Raw genomic sequence first — 23859 nt, 5'->3', positions numbered from 1 at the left:
ACAGCAACGGACTAGCATACCTGAACAGACGACTCAAATTCCATGCACGCCAAAGGACCCTACGAGCAGCCCAGCTTTCCAAGGCCGTGGCCCCCACACCAGAAACACCAGATCAGGAGGCCGCTCCATCTCCTTCCACGCAGCCAAACCATGGAATGCCCTTTACAAGAAACCTCAAAACCTGGCTCTTCGACAGACCTCCTCCTTGATGGAATGGAACCTGCACACCTCCCATACCCCTAGGGCCCTGAGACCGTTATGGGGGAGTAGTCACACTTTAACAAACTCCTGATTGATTGGTACAGAGAGGCGTGGACACCATTGGAAATCTCCTGCATGCACCCCGATGTAGTGGTGGCGTGTGTTATGCAAAGATGGAGGGGTGGTTGTTTACCTGTACTGAAGTTGGTCTTGGCTGCTGCCTTCTGCATTCCATTGTTTTTTTCTTTTTATCATTGGTGGTGGACTTATAGGCTATTTTTGCCTCTACGGGCAGAAAAGTGATGTTGGGCTGACTAACGTACGTTTTTTTGCCTCTAATTGGCCTTTCACTTTTCTCTCGTTAGCGGCATACATTTTATCGCCTTGACAGTAGCATTAGCAGCAGTTTTCGCCGTGGGTAGGTGATGCTATCGCAGTGTAGTGACATATAGTACATGCGTCAATAGTTTTCAGCGATAGGCAGCGTTACGAAAATTAGCTCAGACTAACGCTAACGCTAGTTAGCGGAAATTCTTGTAAATATACCCCTTTGTATCTCTAACAAGAAAAAATAATCTTACAGATAAAACATCTATATCTTAGAGGGGGTACAATAACATGTCATGACAATTCTTTGTTGAGAGAAAATTGTCCAAAGACTCTAACTAATTTGGATGTTCTCTAAACAGGTTGAACAAACTATGTTAGAGATATTCATGATTAGATCTTGTTCCCAAATTCAGCCAATGTTTTCTAGCTAGGAAAATTGTCACAAATACATTTCTAAATGTCCATAAACTGCGGTTTTCTACTAGGAAGGATTATTTAGGGAAGGTGGAAACTATGATAGAAACCTTTTGAGAGATGAGAGGGCATTTGAGGAATACGGAATTTGGGAGGGCTGTGTGGGCAGTTAAGATTTTATGAAACTTTAGGCAAGGCTGTGATGGTAATGGATATAGGAGCGCGATATGAGGAATACCAATTTTAGGATTGACAAACTTAATATATGTTGCTTAAAGTTAAGAGTTAAGAGATGGAGGATGGCAGTAGCCTTTAGGATATCGAAGTTTGATATTATTTGTCTTCAAAAGATTCACATCCCTTGGGGTAAGAAGAGTGTTTTCTCCGATCTTGGATTGGATGTTTTGGAGTGTACACAACAAGGGCTAACACGTAGAGGTGTTGCAGTATTGGCTAAAAGATCCACCTGAAAAGTACTTTGTAAATTATCTGATAAGATGATGAGGTGGGTCATTATAGATTGCCAGGTGGGACAGAGAGGTTCACATTATGCTCAATCTATGGAGCAAATATAGATGAGGCTGACTCCCTGGACTTTCTTAATATTGGACTCTCAAAATGGCTATCCCCATTGATAATATGTGGGGATTTTAACTTACATTTAGAGATCAATAATAGGTTAGATTTCCCTCAAGTATATACAGGGAGGAGGCTTTTACTTTTTAAGTCACTTGTTCATTTGGTTAATTTGAAAAGCTGGCCTGGTATATGATGTACACTTATGTAAGTGGACACCTTGCACCAGTCCAGACTACCCTTAAGGTGATTTAAGAGGTCTTAGGCAACCTTAGAAAGCTATCTAAGTGGTAACTGTGGAGAGTGCCTGTGGAGAGCAGCCTTCAGGTTTAGTCCAGAAGGAGTGTAAAACAGCTTGTTTTACCAGAATGCAAACTTATAGTATAGATTTAGTGAAAAAGAACAACACGAAGTATTTATAAAATGATGTTTTTATTATATAATACTCTCTATAACACAGAAATATCTCCTACCCAGAGATATGCGCAATTCATACAATACTTTAGCAAAGAGATACAGTACATAGCACGTAATACACAGTGGACCCCAGTGGGTGACCTAACCATATACTAAGAAAGTGGTATATGAACCACGACTTGGGTCAAAACAATGTTGAGAGAAGGTAGAAGTGCTGGGTAACCATGGCAGGTGAGTAGATAGGGACCCCACAGGGAGCATGTGCTGTGTGGGAACACAACCCCGTGCTCCGTACAACTCTATGTGTAAGTCGCAGTGTGATTTTTTAAAATTAAGGACCCTTCCCAGTGAACCGCGAAGAAACCCTGTGGAAGACAGAAGGTTGGCGAGCCAACCCATCTATGGATACCCTAGTACCCACATTACTAACACCATGGAAGCCGTGTGCATACGTGTAAAGTGATGTTGGAAATCACCGTCGAACCCAATGAAGGACTTCAGGAAAGTGCCGCTGCTGAAGGAGGAGACAGTGTCCGGTGGAATCTGAAGGTGGATTCTAGTTGAGAGGTCACTGCAAGCAGAGGGGACAGAGACTATGTCACTCAGGAGTAACCATGAGACTTGGAAGACGAATGCACTTCGATGTCGGGTGTTGCAGGATGGGTGACGAGGACCTTGGCTCTGCAGCTGTGAGGACCAGGTGATGCTGAGGAGGAATGGAGCTGTGCACCAGCTGTCCCACGAAGGATGTCAAGTGCTTAGGGGACGGTGTCTGGCGGGAGCACCAACAAGCCTTGGCAAATGCACCCAAAGCAGGGATTGAGGAAGGAGCAACGTCGGGATTAGCAATGTCCAGGGGACTCACCACAAGCAGGGGAGTCAGGGCAGGCGACTTGAGCAATCAGGGGAGTCCACAGAAACAAAGGTGACCCTCAAATGGACCCACAGGCTGGAGGCACTGGAGTCGCGAGATAGCCTCAAGCAGCTCACCAGAAGATGCAGGCTACGATGCACACAATGCGATATGGCTTAATATTCTGATTACTGGAGGTGCTCAAAGTGGGGCTACTTGGAGCCCGTAGATCTCTTTGGAAGGAAATCAACAAGCATTTGCAACTGCAAGCTGACGTGGTGCGCAGGGGTTTGGTTATTTCAACCCCCATGAGGGATACTGGCCTAAAACTTGATGAGAGGGCAGGGCAGGCCTCGGGAGCTGTGTAAAATTACCACCTGTGTTGCAGAACCTTAAGGAGTCTGGAGGAGCTCAGGTTCAGCAGACCGGTCGACTTAGTTGCGGTTCCTGTGACTGCAGGGGAGTGACTCCTTCACTCCAAGGGAGATTCCTTCAGCTGTCTTTGATGCCCCCAGGCCTTTGACGTTTCCTGTATGGTGCCCAGGTACAGACGATGCAGCAGACAGGAAGGGAGATGACGTTGAGCCCAAACAAAGTCCAGCGAAGTCCAGAGTCTCCCATGGGTGGCACAATGCATGCTTCAGCCCATGGGGGACCTCTGGGGTATCTATGCCTGGGTACCTTAGTATCATATACTAGGGACTGATAAGGGTACTCCAGTATCCAATCTGGGATGTACTTAAGTACTAACCACAACAATTTAAAGGAGAAAGCAGAGAGACTGGAGTCTTGATTAGCAGAATCCCAGTCAGACTAGTCAACAGCATAGCACCAGGCAAAAAGTGGTGGTAACCATGCAGAAGGATCCTACCTTCCTACAGTTGATAAGCACGGTTTTGATGATATATGGGGGAAACATATGGCCCAGACCCAGGATACACATTCTTCTCATATCTTCATAATAAGTTAGTCAGATTGGACTACTTTTTTATGTCTAAGGCACTCAGCAATCAAACTATAACGTCAAACTAGGACAAACAAATCCAAGGTGTCTTATCTGATCATAACCCTGTGATTATAAGGGTTCCGATAGATGGAATGTGTAAACCTCGGGCTAGTGGACGTTTGACATGAAGCTTTTATGTGAAGAAGAATATTTCAGAAGTCAAACTAAAATGGATGAATCAATTTCTGGAGGTTAATAGAGGCTCTACGGGAGAAACAGTGGTTTTGGAATGCACTAAAAGCCGGGATCCGGAAGGAAACTTCAAGTTTTGCACTGCATCTGGAAAGAAAGAAATGGAGGGAACTGCAGGCTCTATCCAATGAATTAGATATCCTTGAAGGACATCAGATGAGGGATAACCTCGAAACGCAACAGAAAATAGCAGCAGTTAAGTCTAAAATATGCAGATTTTTAGTAAGGAAGTCATTGCTAAATTCCATACGTGGACAATGGAATGTTATGAGTATGGGGAGAATGTTGGATGCCTACTGGCTCTTCGAACCAGGCAAAAGAAAGTGGCTATAGGGATAAAATCAATAGAGGATGAGAAAGGCTGTAAACATGTGCTACCTCCTGAAGTTGTGAAAGCCTTTAAAGATTATTATCAGAAGTTATATACAGATGATGAGGGGGTCCTGGTTGGGGATAACAATTAGATCCTGCAATTAATTGACTGAGCTAGACTTAACTCAGAGGATAGGGCCATCTTAGAGCAACCAATCTTATTAGAAGAGCTGGTTATAGCAATAGATTCATTATCCAGAGGGAAGGACACTGGGCCGATTAATATCCCACTAGAGCTATATAAAGCTCTGCTAAAAGAACTGGCAGGGGATTTGTTAGTGATCCTTCAAAAAGCACAAATGGGGGAAAGTGCAGGCTTCAGGGGGGATACACATATAGTGGCATTTGAGAAATAAAATAAATTCCAGCTGAATCCTGGGTCGTATAGGCTGATAACATTGATTAATTGTGATGCCAAGCTTTATTCTAAAATATTGGCAAATTGGTTAGGTAGTTATATTGCTACGCTAGTATCTCCCAGACAACATTGGCTTATCCCCTTTTGTGGTACAGTTGATCGTATTAAACAAGCATTTGCATAGCCAATAGGTCTCGCCTTTGGGGCCGAATAAGTATTTAGCCGTGCAGCACATTATAGAGACAATAAACTTTAATTCATAAAGTATGACAAGAAAGAAGGCCTGCAGTAGAGGGATACAAGATCTGCGATGGTGCACGTGGGAAGGCCTGATAGAGGGCACTGCTGATATATACATAATATTTAAACCTCTTCCCCGTTCTATCTGAACTACGCTGCCCCTTCCTCAAGAAGGCGGGTAGTGAAGTATCAAAACCAGGGGTCCCATTTGCTCAATATAATAAAAACAGAGGCGTACTAGACAATAAATAGTTTTTAAAAAACACAGAGCATAACTTTGAAAAGTCTGAGCAATCAAAACTATCTCCCACGTGGATGGCTGGAAGCCAAAGGAAGCTCCCTGACGGAAATTGCTGCCGCTTCCTTATATACTAAAACTTTGTTTGGAAAAAGTACAGCCCGCGTTTCTGGAGTTGGGCATTCAGGAAAATAGATGCAATATCTTTGGCGATATTAAAATTGACATACCGATCTACCGCAATGCCTAGAAGCAGTTCTGTTCATGTGTGCGTGGTTTGCATACAGCGCCAATCCTGCAGAAGTAGGGCAGACAGCATGCAAGAGTCACCTGCCACCTGGGTACTTTAGAGGCCCTTAACAACAAAGAGAGGTACGCAGCTCCCTGGCCAGGGAACTGCGTACCTCTCTTTGTTGTTACTTTCCCGGGCACGTATGCTGGACCCTTCCAAATAAGCCCTACTTGTCCCTCTCCTTTGATAACACTACTTTAGAGGCCCTGCAGAAAAGGAACAGGTTTGAACTCAATCTTTGGAGCTTGGCGATATCAATAACATAGTGTGACCACATTGGATATAAAGGGAAAAATACAACCGGCTGTCTTTGGCACAACATCATCCCGGAGCTGCAGGTGTAAAAATAATAAAATTAGTATTTTATTACACCGTATAACATCGGTTGTCGTTGCATTAACAAACAAAATACGCCGTTTTAAAATCACTTCGGAATACAAGTAAAGCAAAAACGCACATTGAATGGCTTAACCGCATCGCTGCTGCGGTGATTTTTCCCCTATGCGGCTTTTTTTCCAAAAGCTGCGTTAGATGACGAGCTCAGCTCGTCATCCGTCATCCGCACACGCCCCCCGTGGCTGATGACGAGCTGAGCTCGTCATCAGCATCGAAGGGGTTAAGTGTTAAAAAAAATCCGACTGCTGCAATCAAACAAGTAGATGCGTTACAAGGGAAACTTCAATAGCACAATAACACGGGGAGGAATGTAAACAGCAAGACTTGCGTATAGGTGGATCATAGCAGCATACACCAGCTGCTAATTTAGCAGGCAATTTAGCAGGCAAACCATTTTTTTTATTTACTGAACAGGATAAGGCGGACTAATGATAAAAGGCCTGGTGCCATTTTTATCCTAGACAGGCATCGACAATGCACATTGAGCGATGGATTAGTTAACATAATTAAGTGTTAAACAGCTGGCCAGCAAGGGATGGCCTACAATGGCTACTACCTCAGACAATAAACACGCTGCTGGGTTAGATGGAGGCTAATACAACTACGCGCTAACTACATGGATTAAAAGTCACGCCCACAACAGATTTTAATGCAAGCAGATCAGATTGCTGGTATCACAGGTCCGCTCCAAAAGTGTTACATCAACTACCACAGAACCTCGCAACCCAAACAGGTCATTTTTAAAAATCACCTTTTACAAAAATGGCCATAACTACGGGTAAATATTTTCTTTTTTTACAATCTGATAGTGGCAGATTAATTCAGCACAATAGCAAACGCATTGTGATCGGGGAACCAACGAAAGCTTGACAGCAACCACTGGAGAGGTTTACTGTCAGTTACACGAGCGTTATGGTACAACCGGAAAATCATTTTCTGTAGTTAAAACAAGCATTTGCAATGCAATAGGTCTCGCATTATTAAAGTTAGAGCTATTGGCATTGTAAATGGCAATGCCTTTTATTTATGTTTTTGCCTTAAGCATTACAGTGCATATACTAGAGGTCTGCAAATGTCACATGCCCGAGCCAGAAATGTCCACTTGTGCAGGCTTCTGTTTGGTTAGTATATTATATGCGGCAAGTTGTGAAAGCCTATGCACATCATATGGGCAGCTGATATTTGCAGACTACCACATGCCTTTGGCTAATTCATATTAAATAGCCAGCTGATATTAGTCCAGTGCTTCAAACCTTTGGAAAATGCATTTTTTGTGGACAATGAATGCCCAGTAGTGCAGGCCTCAGGGATAGGCAAGTGATGTGATCAGGGAACATTCGTCCAAATTTTAAATGTGTTTACATCTAATATTGAAGGATTATGACTTATGTTTCCAACATTTAACACAGCAGCAGCATAGTAATACTGATGCAAATAATCTCTGTGATGTTTGAGAGGTACCGTTTTGGTCTAAAAGAAACTTTTTTATAGAAGTTACATGAAATATAAAAACAGCATGTCTCTCCAAAATGTCCATTATAGACTCTCAGATATCACCCACATTAAAAAGGAAAAACAGTATTTAAAACAATCTGTTTAAAAAACGAATTAGTCAAGTTAATCAGGGCAATGCTCAGCTTCAGAACAGAGCTAGCTTTATAAGGAGGCCTCCTGAAAGGCTCTTTGCCCATGCCTTAACATGTCTCCACTGCTGGGTAGGCCAAAGGTTTCAGACTCTCTAGGTGTAGTGCTGCTAAAAGATCTTCAGCAACATGTGCACCAGAAAGGGTACCTAAAAGTACAACTAATGTAAGAGGATACACAAATGTGTACTGCATCATTTTTGACCCTTTCCAAATCAAAGACAAAGGCGATCTATAACAAGCAGTGCATGCGTGCTGCTGCTAGGCTCAACCTAAAAGGGTAAGTTACTGCAAAAGTGTAGTTTGTGAATATTGAAAAGTAGTAAACTTAATTTAAAAATGTAAACTCCCTCAAAATGTAGCTTGTGAATTCGGCAGCTAATACCTTGTTCAGTGCACCTAAGTATGTGTCTTGCATGTGTGTTATATTATACAAGTGAAAAACTTATAATCAAGTGTGAATGTGAGAGGTTCCAAAGCTTTTGACCCAAAAGTGGACAACACTACACAAAAGAACCAGTTGTTGTTGAATGGTTGCACATATTGATGCTGTAGTGGCGCTGACTGATATTGTGGTGGTGACGAGTGATGCTGTGGCGTTCAGTGATGCTGTGGTAGCGCATAGTGATGTTGTGGTGGCCCTGAGTGATGCTGTGGTGGAGCTGAGTGATGCTATGGTGATGCGATAGATAGATAGAGTGAGGGTGATAGATAGAGGGAGGGCGACAGATATATAGAGTGTTATGTGGCATTGAGTGGTATTTGGAGTGTATGTTCCATTGAAGAGTGTGTGAGGGTGCAGAGTGTGTGAGGGTGCAGAGTGTGTGAGGGTGCAGAGTGTGTGAGGGTGCAGAGTTTGTGAGGGTGCAGAGTGTGTGAGGGCACGCAGGGTGTGAGGGCGCGCAGGGTGTGAGGGTGCACAGGGTGTGAGGGTGCGCAGGGTGTGAGGGTGCGCAGGGTGTGAGGGTGCGCAGGGTGTGAGGGTGCGCAGGGTGTGAGGGTGCGCAGAGTGTGAGGGTGCGCAGTGTGTGTGAGGGTGCACAGTGTGTGTGAGGGTGCGCAGTGTGTGTGAGGGTGCGCAGTGTGTGTGAGGGTGCACAGTGTGTGTGAGGGTGCAGTGTGTGCAGTGTGTGTGATGGTGCAGTGTGTGCAGTGTGTGAGGGTGCAGTGTGTGCAGTGTGTGTGAGGGTGCAGTGTGTGTGAGGGTGCAGTGTGTGCGAGGGTGCAGTGTGTGAGGGTGCAATGTAGGCAGTGTGTGTGAGGGTGAAGTGTGTGTGAGGGTGCAGTGTGTGTGAGGGTGCAGTGTGTGCAAGGGTGCAGTGTGTGCAAGGGTGCAGTGCGTGCAAGGGTGCAGTGTGTGCAGTGTGTGTGAGGGTGCAGTGTGTGTGAGGAGCTATGACAGAAGAGAATAAAGGATCTAAGAGGTGTGAAGACGAAGTGTTGAAGACCACACACACTTAAAATCAATACAACTGCACAACCAAAACCCTTACTGGACTGTATTTGTTATTTTTGTAATATACTGGAATCCACTTACTCGAACGGACCGAAACTGGGTGTGAACGTCAAATCCTTTGAGAAAACGAGGCTCGGACTTGGGCAAACCTCACACATGCCGTGAATGAGTGGAAAAGGACACGGCCAGCCGAGGTGCCAGCCGCGCCGAGGCTAGGAAACATTTATCAAACGAAGCACCGAATGGACCGAGCCGAGCGCGGGCATTATTCGTCCACAATGGCAGGTGCGAACCGAACGCGCCCCTTCCTTAGTGGCGCTAGTGCACAGAGGGAGCCGCAGACGGGCGTATGACAACGGGTCCAGAACACTGGAAAGAACATCAGAAATGACAGAACTGACCAATGGATGATGAGGGCTGGCTCAAAACTCTTTTAAGTATATTCTATATACAATTTTAGTAAAATCAAATGGTATAGAAAAACGCCTAAAACGCTGCTTGGTAGACATGGAAGACTTCATATGTCCCCCATTCAACTTCCTTGCAGTACTGGTCTAACCGGGGGCTGTCCTCAATTCTTCCAGCCCCACGCCCCCCTAGTCCCACCTGCTGGACTCAGCTTTGAAGTTAACTACACAAGAAATGTAAAGCAGTGTTTGGCTACCTCGACAGGGGAATGGAGTCTTACAAATAGTCTCCAATACTATACGTTTTCTTCAGAACGGATATGATTTGTGCAGGACCATAGCTGTAAAGCATATCGTTTTTTAGCGCCTTGAACGCTACGTGAGCATTTCCCAGCACTCAATTTAAAGCAAAGGAGGCTTTTCAAATATTCACTGTGTTTCCCGTTAAGTGTACTCGCTCGCCTCTGCGTAGCGTTGACGTCGTTATTATTTACTACAGGGGTTTGAACAAATGACAGCTGCTCTGTGCATGTAAACGCGGAAACCCTGCTAGGGGGCCTGTGTTCGAGTGTCTGAGCCGCTGTCCGTGGGATGAGGTGACCACGGGAGGCCCTCCTGTTCTCAGGTGATTACTGAGGTGGCTTTGATGTTTCTTTGAGACGCCATGACTCAGCGCTGAGTCACATATCCAAACAGCAGCACACCCACCGCGTGGCGGAAGTATTAGGTCAATAACACTCAGAATCCAAATTGATTACACCAGTCTGCCTTTTTCTCAGCCAGAACTACTATTTCCACGAGACAATAAAGCAGTTTTGTCCTGACGATTCTGAGCATTCATAAAATTCTACAGAAGCAAAAACCCGGAACCCGATACTTATTTCATGTTCTCTTCTGTATGCTTTCAGATTGTGCCTAAATCATTTGTGGTGTGTTTAATCCTACGATGTCCGACATCTTGAATGGCTGCATTGTTGATTATGGCCGACCTTACAAACAGATTCTGTAAGGCGATAAGGCAAGCATCAGAAAAATAAGGATCGTTAAAATACACCACGTTTTCCTGTACTAGTCTGGGGTAATGAAGCGTGGGCGGACGGAACTCATTATGTAGCAAACGGCTATACTCTTCATTATGGAGACTGTGTTCTTTGAAAAATAGTAGTCCGTGATATAAATACCAGCAGTACCTCTGGTATGAATTTATCACCAAACATCGCCGCCGGCCTGTGACCAGGAAGTCAGGCAGGCCGGGCGGGACAACCGGAAACCGGAAGTAGGAGGGTGGGAGCCTACCCCGCCTCCCACAGAAGAGCCGCGGCTGTTTGGAGCACCGGAGCAGGCAGGAGCCTACCCTGCGCTCCGGTGCCGAAGGAGGGAGGAAGAGTCCTGCTGCCGGGCCCTGCAGCTGCCGATGAGAGGAGAGCCGCCGCACCAATGAAGCCGATGAGTGGGGCTTCACCTTGTCGTTGAGCTGCGAGGGCGGGGGTGGGGCATGTGTGTGTGCGCGTGCGGCGGCGGGGGCTGTGTATGTGTGTGAGCGTGCGTGTGTGTGTCTTGGAGTCTGTGTGTATGCGTGTGTGTATGCGTGTGTTTAAAAGAGGCCGATGACTGTGGTGGGGGAGGGGAGGGGATGTGTGTGAGCGAGTGTCTGTCTGGCTGTGTTTGTATATGCGCGCTCATGTGTGGCAACGTGAAAAAATCGGAGAGATGTGGACGGCGCGGCGCGGGAAAGCAATGATGCTCTAAGAAACGAAACCGAAGGCACGCCTACACAGACAAAGAAACATGCTGAAGGAAACTGAAGGAAAAGCGCGTGCACGCAGTTAAATCCAGCGAGTGGAAGCGAGTGGCACTTTCTTGTCCTCATTCCCCCGAGTCAGCTAGCTATAAGTCTCCAACCTGGACGCATCCTTCGGATGCTAATTCCAGGCGAGACCTAAAAAGAGCGGGAGTCACATTTTGCCGTGCTGTCACCAGTGCTTTAAATGGGAAAAAATAAGTGCAGGTACTCATTAAATTGAGCTAGGGGTGTGGCTTGTGGGCGGGGTTAGAGGCGGAGTTAGTCATAATACAAAAACACTTCTATTGAGTATTCATGTTGTCCTTGCACTGCCCTAGATAGTGGTCTCAAACTTTTCATTGTGAAGATTAACAACTAACCCCGAATGAGCCAAACCATCAACAGTACTTTTAGCACTTTCAGGCTAATAATCAGTGATCTTTAGGACGATAGAGACTGGCACTTACACCTGTTGCAGGACAGAACAAATCATGTGAGAAATGTATCAATCCCAACAAAATGTGTTAACTCATAATACAAAATGAAGGTGAACTACCAAATGTTCATGTTTTCTTGTTTTGTAATATTTGCATCTTCTTGATATCATAATATTTCTAATGTTCCTACTTGCTTGCATCTGGTGCAATCCTTATATATACACACAAGAGTGTAGAAAAACAAACAAGCATTCCACACATTTCTATTCAAATACCTCCTGATTCTGTTACTCTCAAACACACACTCTGTTTTCACGTCTCTAAGCTCCAGATTCCTCCCACACTCACCTCTCTCCCATTTGTAGCTAATGCTGTCCCATTCTCATTTCCCCAATTGTATCCTATCACTCTCTCTCTCATCACTTTTTCTATGTCTGATCTGCCCTCTTCGTGCCTCTCTACCTCTTTCTATAACCGTCTGGATGTCTTCCATATCTCTGTCTGCGCTTACTCCTTCTGCCTCTCTCTCTACCTTTGCCTAGTTTAAACTCTCTGCTCCTTCCCCTCACTCTTCACCTTCATTCACCCACATTTTCCCTCCTCTCCCCTCCGCAAAAGGCCCGACGGCCGCAGACCCTGCTGTGGCAGACAGTGAGCACTACAGGGTCCCGATTACATGCAGAGTTCAGCAGGGTAGAGGGCAGTTGACCTCCCCCCCCTCACCTGGGCCCCAGGAGGCTACTAAAGCCATCTTCATCACCTCATACCCGCCCATGACGGACTTAATGTCCCAGCGGGCGGTGCGAATGACAGACTCCAGTGGGAGGTCTAGGGGTGAAAATGACCCTTTGTGCCTGCATGCCTCCACGGATCCAGCATCGATGCATGGCAGGGGGGGAGATGAGGACAAGGAGAGGCTCCATCTGGGTAGGAAGGGAGCAGAGACCCTCTTGCCCCTGCGCAGGCCTCCAATAGACCGTGCAGGCCCCATTGGGCTGCTTGCCATAGCCGAATAATACATACAGCAAAGTCAACATGCTGCCAAACAAACGGCACGCAGCTGGCCCTCGGGCACCAGTCCAGTCCAGTGCCCACCTTATTTAGAGCCATTATAGTGGCTCTAAATATGAGACCTCTGTTATCTACGTCAGAATGAGATCTAACGCGTTCCGACCGGCGTTCAGCACCAGCGCCATATTGGATTTGATATTTATATTCTCTAATACTGGGCGCCATCTTGTAGTGGCCTAATAGGTCCAAGTACAAACTATCTATCAACCTGTGCCTATTGCACAAGTCCCAGGGGTTTAACTGAATTATTAAAACTTTATCTGCTGACCGCTTTCTATTTTACATCGATTCGTACCCTAATTACTCACGTACTATTTTACATTCAAACACCACCTCGGACTTTAAAAGGTTTGCACGTTCACAAATCATCCCAGATCATCCTCTACAACTTTAAAGGGAAAATGTATCCTTTACTAGAACCAGTATATTAGGTGTTCCGTATTATTGAAGGAACAATCCGTTTCTAACGTTAGCGTTCGATCTAAAGAACCAGCGCCATCTTGTAGTGGCAAAACAGATCGGTACATGGACCTATTTACCTAATCAGTATCCTCTCAGACTCCTGAAAGCTCACTCCTTAAATTGAGACGCACTGAGGTTATATGGTTGATGAGACTTAAAGCTGTGGAACTTGGTTTGAATAATGACCATGAGCTCCAGTACTATTTGGGAGAAGAATGATATGCAAATTTTCATGACAATAATTTTGACTGAACTTTGGCTGTTAAAGATGATATTGATTAATGTTGAACACTGATCAGGAATAAGATAAAATAAGACAAAATAAGACATGATATGATTTATTTATATGAACATCTGGTAAATAATTAAGTATCGTGAATAATGTATAGAGTAAATTGTCCGTACAGATATTTTGCTGTATTTGTGAAAATGTGAGAATCTCCTTTTCGTGAACCTACTTGTATTCTGATAATGGATGGAGCTTATTACAGGATGCTCTATTAATAATTGTTTCATTAGACTTATGAGAAGTGTAATTCAGAGGAGGTTTTTTGCTTTATTGTGACTTACATGAGGATGATTTGTTTCAAATGTTTCAGGAGAGATGTGAATTTGAGGATGCCTTACTGCCTAACCTACCTCCGACCTTTTGTCTCCATCTATTACTATGCTATGGAATGCATGAGACAGTGCGTTCTTTACAGACCCGGGACACTTGTATTACTAGGTGTAGTATTTACCCTAAACTACTTACAACTCGGAATTAACTCGGAATTAAATTAAATAAACTGGATATGTGCTGAAAGGAGTGAGCTTTCAGGAGTCTGAGAGGATACTGATGATCTGGGATGATTTGTGAACGTGCAAACCTTTTAAAGTCCGAGGTGGTGTTTGAATGTAAAATAGTACGTGAGTAATTAGGGTACGAATCGATGTAAAATAGAAAGCGGTCAGCAGATAAGTTTTAATAATTCAGTTAAAACCCTGGGACTTGTGCAATAGGCACAGGTTGATAGATAGTATGGCCGGGATGCCTGTCACCCCCTCCCAACACAATCCCCAAGGATGGGAAGACGGACACAGTTCTTGAACTTTTGGAAGGCGGGAGGGAGTTACCCTCCCGGCCGTATTTATTAAAATATGAAACAAAATTAAAACATTAAAATAACAGTTTCATATCATGTACAATTTTCATTTATGACATTACGATGCAGACACGCGTATTGGCTAACCTTAACAAATCTCTAATACAAAGGTTCTCCTAGCCGAGTCTAGACATCCTGCAAATGCATACTTTCTAAATAAAAATTGTACATCCTAACATTACGGGCCAACGGCAAGGTCGTAACCGGTGTCAGATCCCTAATACCAGAACTCCCCCCTCACTTGTGAGGGGCGGGTGCACAGAGGACTGTACCTCTGTGCCGACTTCCAATTCCCCTTGTCTTAGCGGGGGTCCCTTATTTAACTCGACGCCGTCTTAGTGGTCGTCCGAGGACTCGTGTGAGGTGTCTAGAAGGTAGCGTAGACCCCCCTCCCATCCCACACTGCTTACCACATCCGCCGTCGCGGATGTCCTGGCCCCGGGAAATTCGTAGGAGGGGCACGTAGCCGCCTCCTCCCCTGGGAGGGGCCTATAACCGCCTTCCCTTTAGGCGACCCCATACTTAGAGGGTGCCGCCTCCCCCCGGGCGCTTCCATCCATAATGGGTGGCGCCCCCCCTCTAGGGATCTTGAAATTACTGCTCACCGATCATGACCTTACCGCCCGACCAAAATAAATACGACGTTTTGAACCTAATGAAGAGCGGAAAAGCGGTTAAACTGGACATTAGCCATATAAACCTTTATCTACACATGTAACACATCTTTAAACTAGACTGTGATACTCCGCTTAATTTGAGTGAGAAAACATGCTATGAAACAAATCATTTTATTGCCTTAAAAACAATCCAAACTTTATTACACATAAAACCCTGGAAAAAGGAGATATTATCACCGCAAATCAACTTAATTGCAATACTAATCGTTGCCATAAGGGGCTGGTGGGTGGGTCGAAATTGGCTCCTTGTTCCGTCGAGGGCTAACGTGCAACGAGGAGGTGCAGCTTCCAAGCACAGGAACAAGAGGATGCTTCTTTGGATTGTTGCTCCTTTTATTCTTCTTCGGGAGGGCGTGTACCCTCCTCTGGTCTGCCTACAGGGCGTGGCCAACGGTGTAGGTGTCTAGGACAACCCCTCTTGGGCGGGAAAAAGGCGCGCCCCAGCTACGCCGCTTCGGGCATACCAGCCGAGACACGCCTCCCGCCCAAAATGGTTTCCCGGGGGGATCCGGGCCCCCTACCATACGTTCAGGGGGACCGAGTGGTCGCCCCTTTCCATATGGCCGGGATGCCTGTCACCCCCTCCCAACACAATCCCCAAGGATGGGAAGACGGACACAGTTCTTGAACTTTTGGAAGGCGGGAGGGAGTTACCCTCCCGGCCGTATTTATTAAAATATGAAACAAAATTAAAACATTAAAATAACAGTTTCATATCATGTACAATTTTCATTTATGACATTACGATGCAGACACGCGTATTGGCTAACCTTAACAAATCTCTAATACAAAGGTTCTCCTAGCCGAGTCTAGACATCCTGCAAATGCATACTTTCTAAATAAAAATTGTACATCCTAACATTACGGGCCAACGGCAAGGTCGTAACCGGTGTCAGATCCCTAATACCAGAACTCCCCCCTCACTTGTGAGGGGCGGGTGCACAGAGGACTGTACCTCTGTGCCAACTTCCAATTTCCCTTGTCTTAGCGGGGGTCCCTTATTTAACTCGACGCCATCTTAGTGGTCGTCCGAGGACTCGTGTGAGGTGTCTAGAAGGTAGCGTAGACCCCCCTCCCACCCCACACTGCTTACCACATCCGCCGTCGCGGATGTCCTGGCCCCGGGAAATTCGTAGGAGGGGCACGTAGCCGCCTCCTCCCCTGGGAGGGGCCTATGACCGCCTTCCCTTTAGGCGACCCCATACTTAGAGGGTGCCGCCTCCCCCCGGGCGCTTCCATCCATAATGGGTGGCGCCCCCCCTCTAGGGATCTTGAAATTACTGCTCACCGATCATGACCTTACCGCCCGACCAAAATAAATACGACGTTTTGAACCTAATGAAGAGCGGAAAAGCGGTTAAACTGGACATTAGCCATATAAACCTTTATCTACACATGTAACACATCTTTAAACTAGACTGTGATACTCCGCTTAATTTGAGTGAGAAAACATGCTATGAAACAAATCATTTTATTGCCTTAAAAACGATCCAAACTTTATTACACATAAAACCCTGGAAAAAGGAGATATTATCACCGCAAATCAACTTAATTGCAATACTAATCGTTGCCATAAGGGGCTGGTGGGTGGGTCAAAATTGGCTCCTTGTTCCGTCGAGGGCTAACGTGCAACGAGGAGGTGCAGCTTCCAAGCACAGGAACAAGAGGATGCTTCTTTGGATTGTTGCTCCTTTTATTCTTCTTCGGGAGGGCGTGTACCCTCCTCTGGTCTGCCTACAGGGCGTGGCCAACGGTGTAGGTGTCTAGGACAACCCCTCTTGGGCGGGAAAAAGGCACGCCCCAGCTACGCCGCTTCGGGCATACCAGCCGAGACACGCCTCCCGCCCAAAATGGTTTCCCGGGGGGATCCGGGCCCCCTACCATACGTTCAGGGGGACCGAGTGGTCGCCCCTTTCCATATGGCCGGGATGCCTGTCACCCCCTCCCAACACAATCCCCAAGGATGGGAAGACGGACACAGTTCTTGAACTTTTGGAAGGCGGGAGGGAGTTACCCTCCCGGCCGTATTTATTAAAATATGAAACAAAATTAAAACATTAAAATAACAGTTTCATATCATGTACAATTTTCATTTATGACATTACGATGCAAACACGCGTATTGGCTAACCTTAACAAATCTCTAATACAAAGGTTCTCCTAGCCGAGTCTAGACATCCTGCAAATGCATACTTTCTAAATAAAAATTGTACATCCTAACATTACGGGCCAACGGCAAGGTCGTAACCGGTGTCAGATCCCTAATACCAGAACTCCCCCCTCACTTGTGAGGGGCGGGCGCACAGAGGACTGTACCTCTGTGCCAACTTCCAATTTCCCTTGTCTTAGCGGGGGCCCCTTATTTAACTCGACGCCATCTTAGTGGTCGTCCGAGGACTCGTGTGAGGTGTCTAGAAGGTAGCGTAGACCCCCCTCCCAACCCACACTGCTTACCACATCCGCCGTCGCGGATGTCCTTGCCCCGGGAAATTCGTAGGAGGGGCACGTAGCCGCCTCCTCCCCTGGGAGGGGCCTATGACCGCCTTCCCTTTAGGCGACCCTATACTTAGAGGGTGCCGCCTCCCCGTGTGAGGGGCCAATGGCCGCCTCCCCCCGGGCGCTCCCATCCATAATGGGTGGCGCCCCCCCTCTAGGGATCTTGAAATTACTGCTCACCGATCATGACCTTACCGCCACAGGCCGGATAGTTGACCGGCTATCCGGACCCCCCACAAACTCCTACTAAAGGTCATGGATTCACAAACCCCTTAACCATGCTATGAAGTCTCCTATGAGTAAGACATTCCCCTCCCGGGACAAATGGACCCCATCTTCGAGATACATGTGGTCCCCCCAAATACATCCATGTGGAATACAATGCAACTGTCCTGAGCGAAACAACCTACTAAGTTTGTTATTGACTTTCTTTACCGAATGATTCAAAGCTGTCACAGAGAGGGCCCCCCGCCACACCTTCCTGGGAATCATGTGTGACCATGCTATCGTGCACCCTGGGACCCTTCTCGCCAACCAACTAACAGTGGATAGAATTCGCTCGAGTAGTACTCGTCGACCAACGGTCACCAAATCATTGCCTCCCAGGTGTACTATGATTACAGACGGCGGTGAACTTGTCCGCCCTAACAGTCCCTCAATAAAACATTGAAATTGGTCAAAACAGAGCCCGCCCCTTCCGTGGAAGGTCACCCTGTACCCGTATTCCCCAGCCACGTGAATCATGTCACCTGCTTTGAATACGTCCCCGGCACGCCTCACGTATGAGTGGCCAACGACCCACACCACTCTTCCCTCAGCCGGTGATCTTTGACCGCTGGTCCCCAGGTGTCGGGTCAACTGCACAGTCCGCCCCGCATAGCCTGCTCGCGAAACTGTAAACCAAACAGAAAACAAGAAGCGTGAGTGCATGACATTGGCTTCACAACATGTGCAACCGCACATACCTTTTATAACAGTTCGAGGACCAACGTCCCAATTGTTTCACCTTTTCAACACTCAGACCCCTGGCTGTAGCCTCTGTAGCAGCCCCTATCCGAAAGGAATGGGTCCCAAAATCGCTCGGGTCCAAGCCCGCTGCCGCGATTGCCATTGTTAGCACCCGCTGAAACTGAAACCTAGTCAGTGGGGTGGCGTCGGTGTGTCTCAGCAAGCTTCCCCCCCATGATTCCGCCCTTTGCGCTAAATATTCCTCAACGCATTTCACTGGGCACATGGGGGACCCTCGAATGCGCTGGACAACAATACTGTCCCCGATAGCTCCCTGATCGGTTTTGGACCTGGCTATTGTGACTACCATTGAATCACCCTTGATCAGAATGTGTTCTCGACACAGACCTCCCCCGTATCCTGCTTATTCCTTGCCACCAGCTCGCTCACCCGCATAGCCCCATGGAACGCTAATGCGAAAGCGGCCCGGAACAGCACTGCTCTGACTGGGATGAACATGTCGCAGGGAGTACGGACATTAACAGGGACAACCTTTCTAGCCCAATCGGGCGCCTCTCGTCCATTCTATGACCCTCGAGGCGTTGCCACCCACGCAGTGCCTTCTTTACCAGAAAGGACGACGTGGGGTCCTTGATGCCATGCGCCTGCGCCATGAATGCAATGGCGGCCCGGTGCCTATTGGCTGTTGCCGCTGATCGGCCTGCCTGGTGGAGTGACACAAGAAACTTCAGGACATACTCCTCCTGCCCCCAATGATCCCCTCTTGCTGGACCCAAAAATGACCAATAGGAACGAAACGCTCCTTCGTATGCCTTCCTTGTCCTGGGGGCTAGACTTGCTCCCATGAGGTCCTGTAATCCGGGGCACCGAGTAACCAGAGAGCTTCGGGAAATGGTGCCGCCACCAAGTCCGCGGAAGGTAGGTAACCCCTGAAGGCCTGCATGTGGGAACGAGAGAGTGCATCAGCCGCCTGGTTCAGTACACCTGGCACGTGTCTTGCCCTAAACTGGACGTTCAGTCTCATACACAGCAGTACAATTTCCTTCAGTAATCTCAATATCCACTTGCAGCGTGCTGCCTGATTATTTATACATTCGACCACGGTCATGTTGTCGGACCAAAACACCACTGCGCAATCACGAAACCCATCTGGCCATGCATTCAAGGCCACAAAAATGGGGAACAGCTCAAGAAACCCAATGTTACCTGTGAGCCCACTATCGTGCCACCACGTCGGCCATGTTTGTGCCGACCATCGATTACCGAAGATGGCGCCAAATCCCACACTCCCCGCCGAGTCGGTCCATAAACCCAGCTCCTCCGAGGAAGCTGGTGGCTTGCTCCACACAACTCGACCGTTGAAGTCCGCCAGAAATGCCAACCATATGCGCATATCCTGGCGAACCTCTGCAGAAAGTCTTGTGCGGTGGTGCCCTTCCTTGAGACCGACCATGGCTTGTGCAATAGAGCGGGAAAAGGGGCGAGCCATCGGTATCACTCTAAGGGCAAAGTTAAGCTGTCCCACAGTTTGCTGTAACTGATGGAGAGTTACTTTCACTTTGCTAATGCATAGTTCTAGAGAGGCCCTGAACTTCACCACTTTTTCCTTGGGCAGACGGAAGCATCCCTTCACAGAATCGAGCTCAATTCCCTGGTGCCAATGGCACACCAAACTGCTTCATGAGCGTGCAAAATTCACGTAAAGCCTGTGCACATTCCGTGTCACCGGCTGGCCCTAAGAACAAAAAATCGTCTAGGTAGTGCATAACCTGGGCATAGCCCGTGGCCCTAGTGAAGGCCCATTGCAAAAAACAACTGAATTTCTCAAAATAAGCACAGGAGATGGAGCAACCCATTGGCATACATCTATCCATGTAATAGCGTCCTTGAAAAACAAAACATAACAGACGCTGATCCTGTGGGTGTACCGGGAGCAACCAAAACGCTGACTCAATATCCGATTTAGCCATCAGCGCTCCAGGCCCCAGGCGATTCAACATGGCGACGGCCTCATCGAATGATGCGTACCGCACCGTACAGATTCCTGGATCAATCGCATCGTTTACCGAAAGACCCCTAGGAGCCGACAAGTTATGAATTAACCTAAACTCACCTGGGTCCTTCTTGGGAACTACACCCAGTGGTGAACAAACAAAATTATTGACTGGCGGGTGCCTATATGGGCCAGCAACTCGGCCACGGGCAACCTCTTTTGCAATCTTACTCTCCACCACCGCCGTATGCTGCTGAACCGACAGTTGGTTCTTACACCGTGATTCCCCCCGAAAATCCCCCGCCGGGATGTGGAAACCATACGAGAAGCCGTCTCGCAACACCCCAGCGGCGACATGATCAGGGTATTCATTCAGCCAGGGGATCATTGCCATGATGTCTACGGGGGTAGGTAGCGGTGCCCCTTGGTCGACATTAGACCTGTTTGGCCCCTCCTCTACCCCCTGTATCACCATTCTTGGCTCTGCACGAACTCTCTGGGTGTGAAGAGTGTCCGCACCCCACACACTCATGCCTGAACTTACATGTCCCTTGTGGCCTCGTGCACTTGCCTCTGCTAAAGCTCCAACAGACCCCTTTTTTACCCCCGTTCCCACTACTCCTTGGTTGGTGGTCACTATTGGTGCCTGCTCGAAAGGGCGCCGCCAAATAATGGCGGGAGGGCTCCGACCAAGCGAAGACGACTTCGTCGTGCCCGGCAGGAGCTGCTTCTGCCAAGAGATGGAGTCGAAACAATCCCACGTCAGAGATGAGTCGTGCTCCTTGGCCTTACGAAACTTACTATCATAACCCAACCATTGATTGCCTTCATATGTTTCATAGAAATCCATTATACGTGTCTGGTAGCAAGCCAATTCAGTCAACACCTCGGGCCTACGTTCCCCCATGATCGCAGTGAACATTGCAAATGCCTTGGCCCAATTAGAGATCGTCTCATCCACCCTGAATCCCGCCATTTTCGCACGCCATACGCTCGGGTGCAACAAATCCTTCTGACTTTTAACATGCTCTACCTCGTGGTGGTCAGTCAAGAGAGAAAACATATTCACATATTTATCAGCCCAAATCAATTCTTTCGTGGCCAGCGGGATATGTTGGACCACCCTTTCCCTTCTTGAGGGTAACGATCCCTCCCTTGCCATTGGCAACGGCTGCTTACCCGAATCGGTAGCTGGTCGTGCTGTTGTTCCAACGCCAGACGCCGGTCGTTCCGAGGGAACCTGAGGGGAAACAAGAGGGAGATTTGCCTTCGCAGCATCTCTCGATTGCCGCAACTGCTTCATTAGTAACCTGGCCTCTTCGGCCGTGTCTCCTGGCGCCGTAGCACCCTCAGTATTTTTGCCGAGCCATGCGGCTAACTGAGCGGCCAACTCCGGAGGCATATCCACCTCGTTAATGGGCGTAACTACAACAGGGATCGGTTGTCCCGCGTCCGGGATCGGAACCGGGGCCTCCACTGGACTAACCGGGCTTGCCGGGGGTGACTCGGGAACTGGGGCCTCCCCCCCCTGCCGCCCTATTCCTGGCCCTTTTACCTCTCCCAGCGGGGACTACTCCTGGCAATGCAGGTCCGATGACTTTCTTCGGTCTGCCCGTATTGTTTATTGCCGCCATCTGTTTTTTCATGCTCGCCATATCCTTCATCAGCATGCGAAGCATCTGTTCAGTTCCAGCCTTCTTTCCGACCTTCTTGCCAGGCATCGTTGTCGGATATTCGAACCTTGCTGCTCGACGAGGTCCTGGATCCAAAGATTCGGAGTCACTGAAAGAGAAGCACAAAATTACAAGTTTTCAAAATTGGCTCCTTGTTCCGTTGAGGGCTCACGTGCAACGAGGAGGTGCAGCTTCCAAGCACAGGAACAAGAGGATGCTTCTTTGGATTGTTGCTCCTTTTATTCTTCTTCGGGAGGGCGTGTACCCTCCTCCGGTCCGCCTACAGGGCATGGCCAACGGTGTAGGTGTCTAGGACAACCCCTCTTGGGCGGGAAAAAGGCGCGCCCTGGCTACGCCGCTTCGGGCATACCAGCCGAGACACACCTCCCGCCCAAAATGGTTTCCCGGGGGGATCCGGTCCCCCTACCATACGTTCGGGGGGACCGAGTGGTCGCCCCTTTCCATTTGTACTTGGACCTATTAGGCCACTACAAGATGGCGCCCAGTATTAGAGAATATAAATATCAAATCCAATATGGCGCTGGTGCTGAACGCCGGTCGGAACGCGTTCGTGGATAGACGAACACGGAGTGAAACCAAGGTATGCACCGATGCACTAGAAGTTAGAATTAGATAGTATCGAGCGTACAATGGAATGAGGAAATCCTCTAATATTTACTCGATCTTTATTGTAGATCGTTGATAACAGAACACATTTGAGATATAGGAAGACTCCTGTTTATGAACATTTTCTAAAGGAATAGGGTAAGTGGATTATAGACCCATGGATAATATAGATTGTTGGTAATTAAAAACGAAGCTATTTATAATGGAGGTCCTTGGGCTTGTTTTAATTGCAGGGTCTTATACTTCACCATTAGAAGTAAGGAGGAAAGAGACTATTTCAAACTACGAGCTTTCATAGATACTGAGATTACGGTAAATATTCTTTTTGACATAAATAACTTTTGTAAACAGATGTAAAGTCACTTTTGATAGTATGTGGTGACTAAGAGTTTATATCACTCTATTTAACATGAGATGGTAATTCGTGAGAATAATCATTCTAATATCACGGATATCACCCAATATAGGGCAGTCCGTTAATAATAGAGGGACACTGGATAGTTGATCCTAAGTGCGGCGTAATTGTTTTGATAGTATCTTCAGTATAATGAGGACTTATATTACACGCTATTGATAATTTGGACTGAGAGCATGGAACTTACGTATATAATTTGGTGGTGGCTTTCTGAGGACGTGCACATATCGGGTGTATGATCTTCTTGGAATTCTCCTGCCGGGTTCTTTCTTTCTGCCCATCACGGGACTCTATGAACTAGTATAAATTATGCAGTTTGAATGAATTACAGAGTTGTTTATTTGTATTTGTATTATGATTTCAGCCCTGAGGAAGTCGTTGTGTAAATAATATACGAGACGAAACACGTGTTGGCTGAATAAATCCAATGACATCTGTACATGGAATGTGGAGAAGTTACATTTGAAGAGAAGTAAAAATAAAGACTCATGATCTGAAGGACTTTGATATATCATTTTGGATTACCCACCTGGGACTGCTTTGGATATATTGGAAATACTATTGTATTTTGTGGTATTGAATTGCATAGACTGTGAGTGCTCAGGAAAAGCAATTAGTACAGGATTCAATTGGTAATGGGCTGGCTAAAAAAGAGAAGTATTTGCTATTTATTGCTATGGCTGTAGCACGAATGTGCCTTGCTACAAAGTGGCTCAACTCT

This window comes from Lissotriton vulgaris, chromosome 7 (assembly GCF_964263255.1).
Source record: "Lissotriton vulgaris chromosome 7, aLisVul1.2, whole genome shotgun sequence".
Taxonomy (NCBI): Eukaryota; Metazoa; Chordata; class Amphibia; order Caudata; family Salamandridae; genus Lissotriton; species Lissotriton vulgaris.
Note: the sequence above shows the minus strand (reverse complement) of the source record.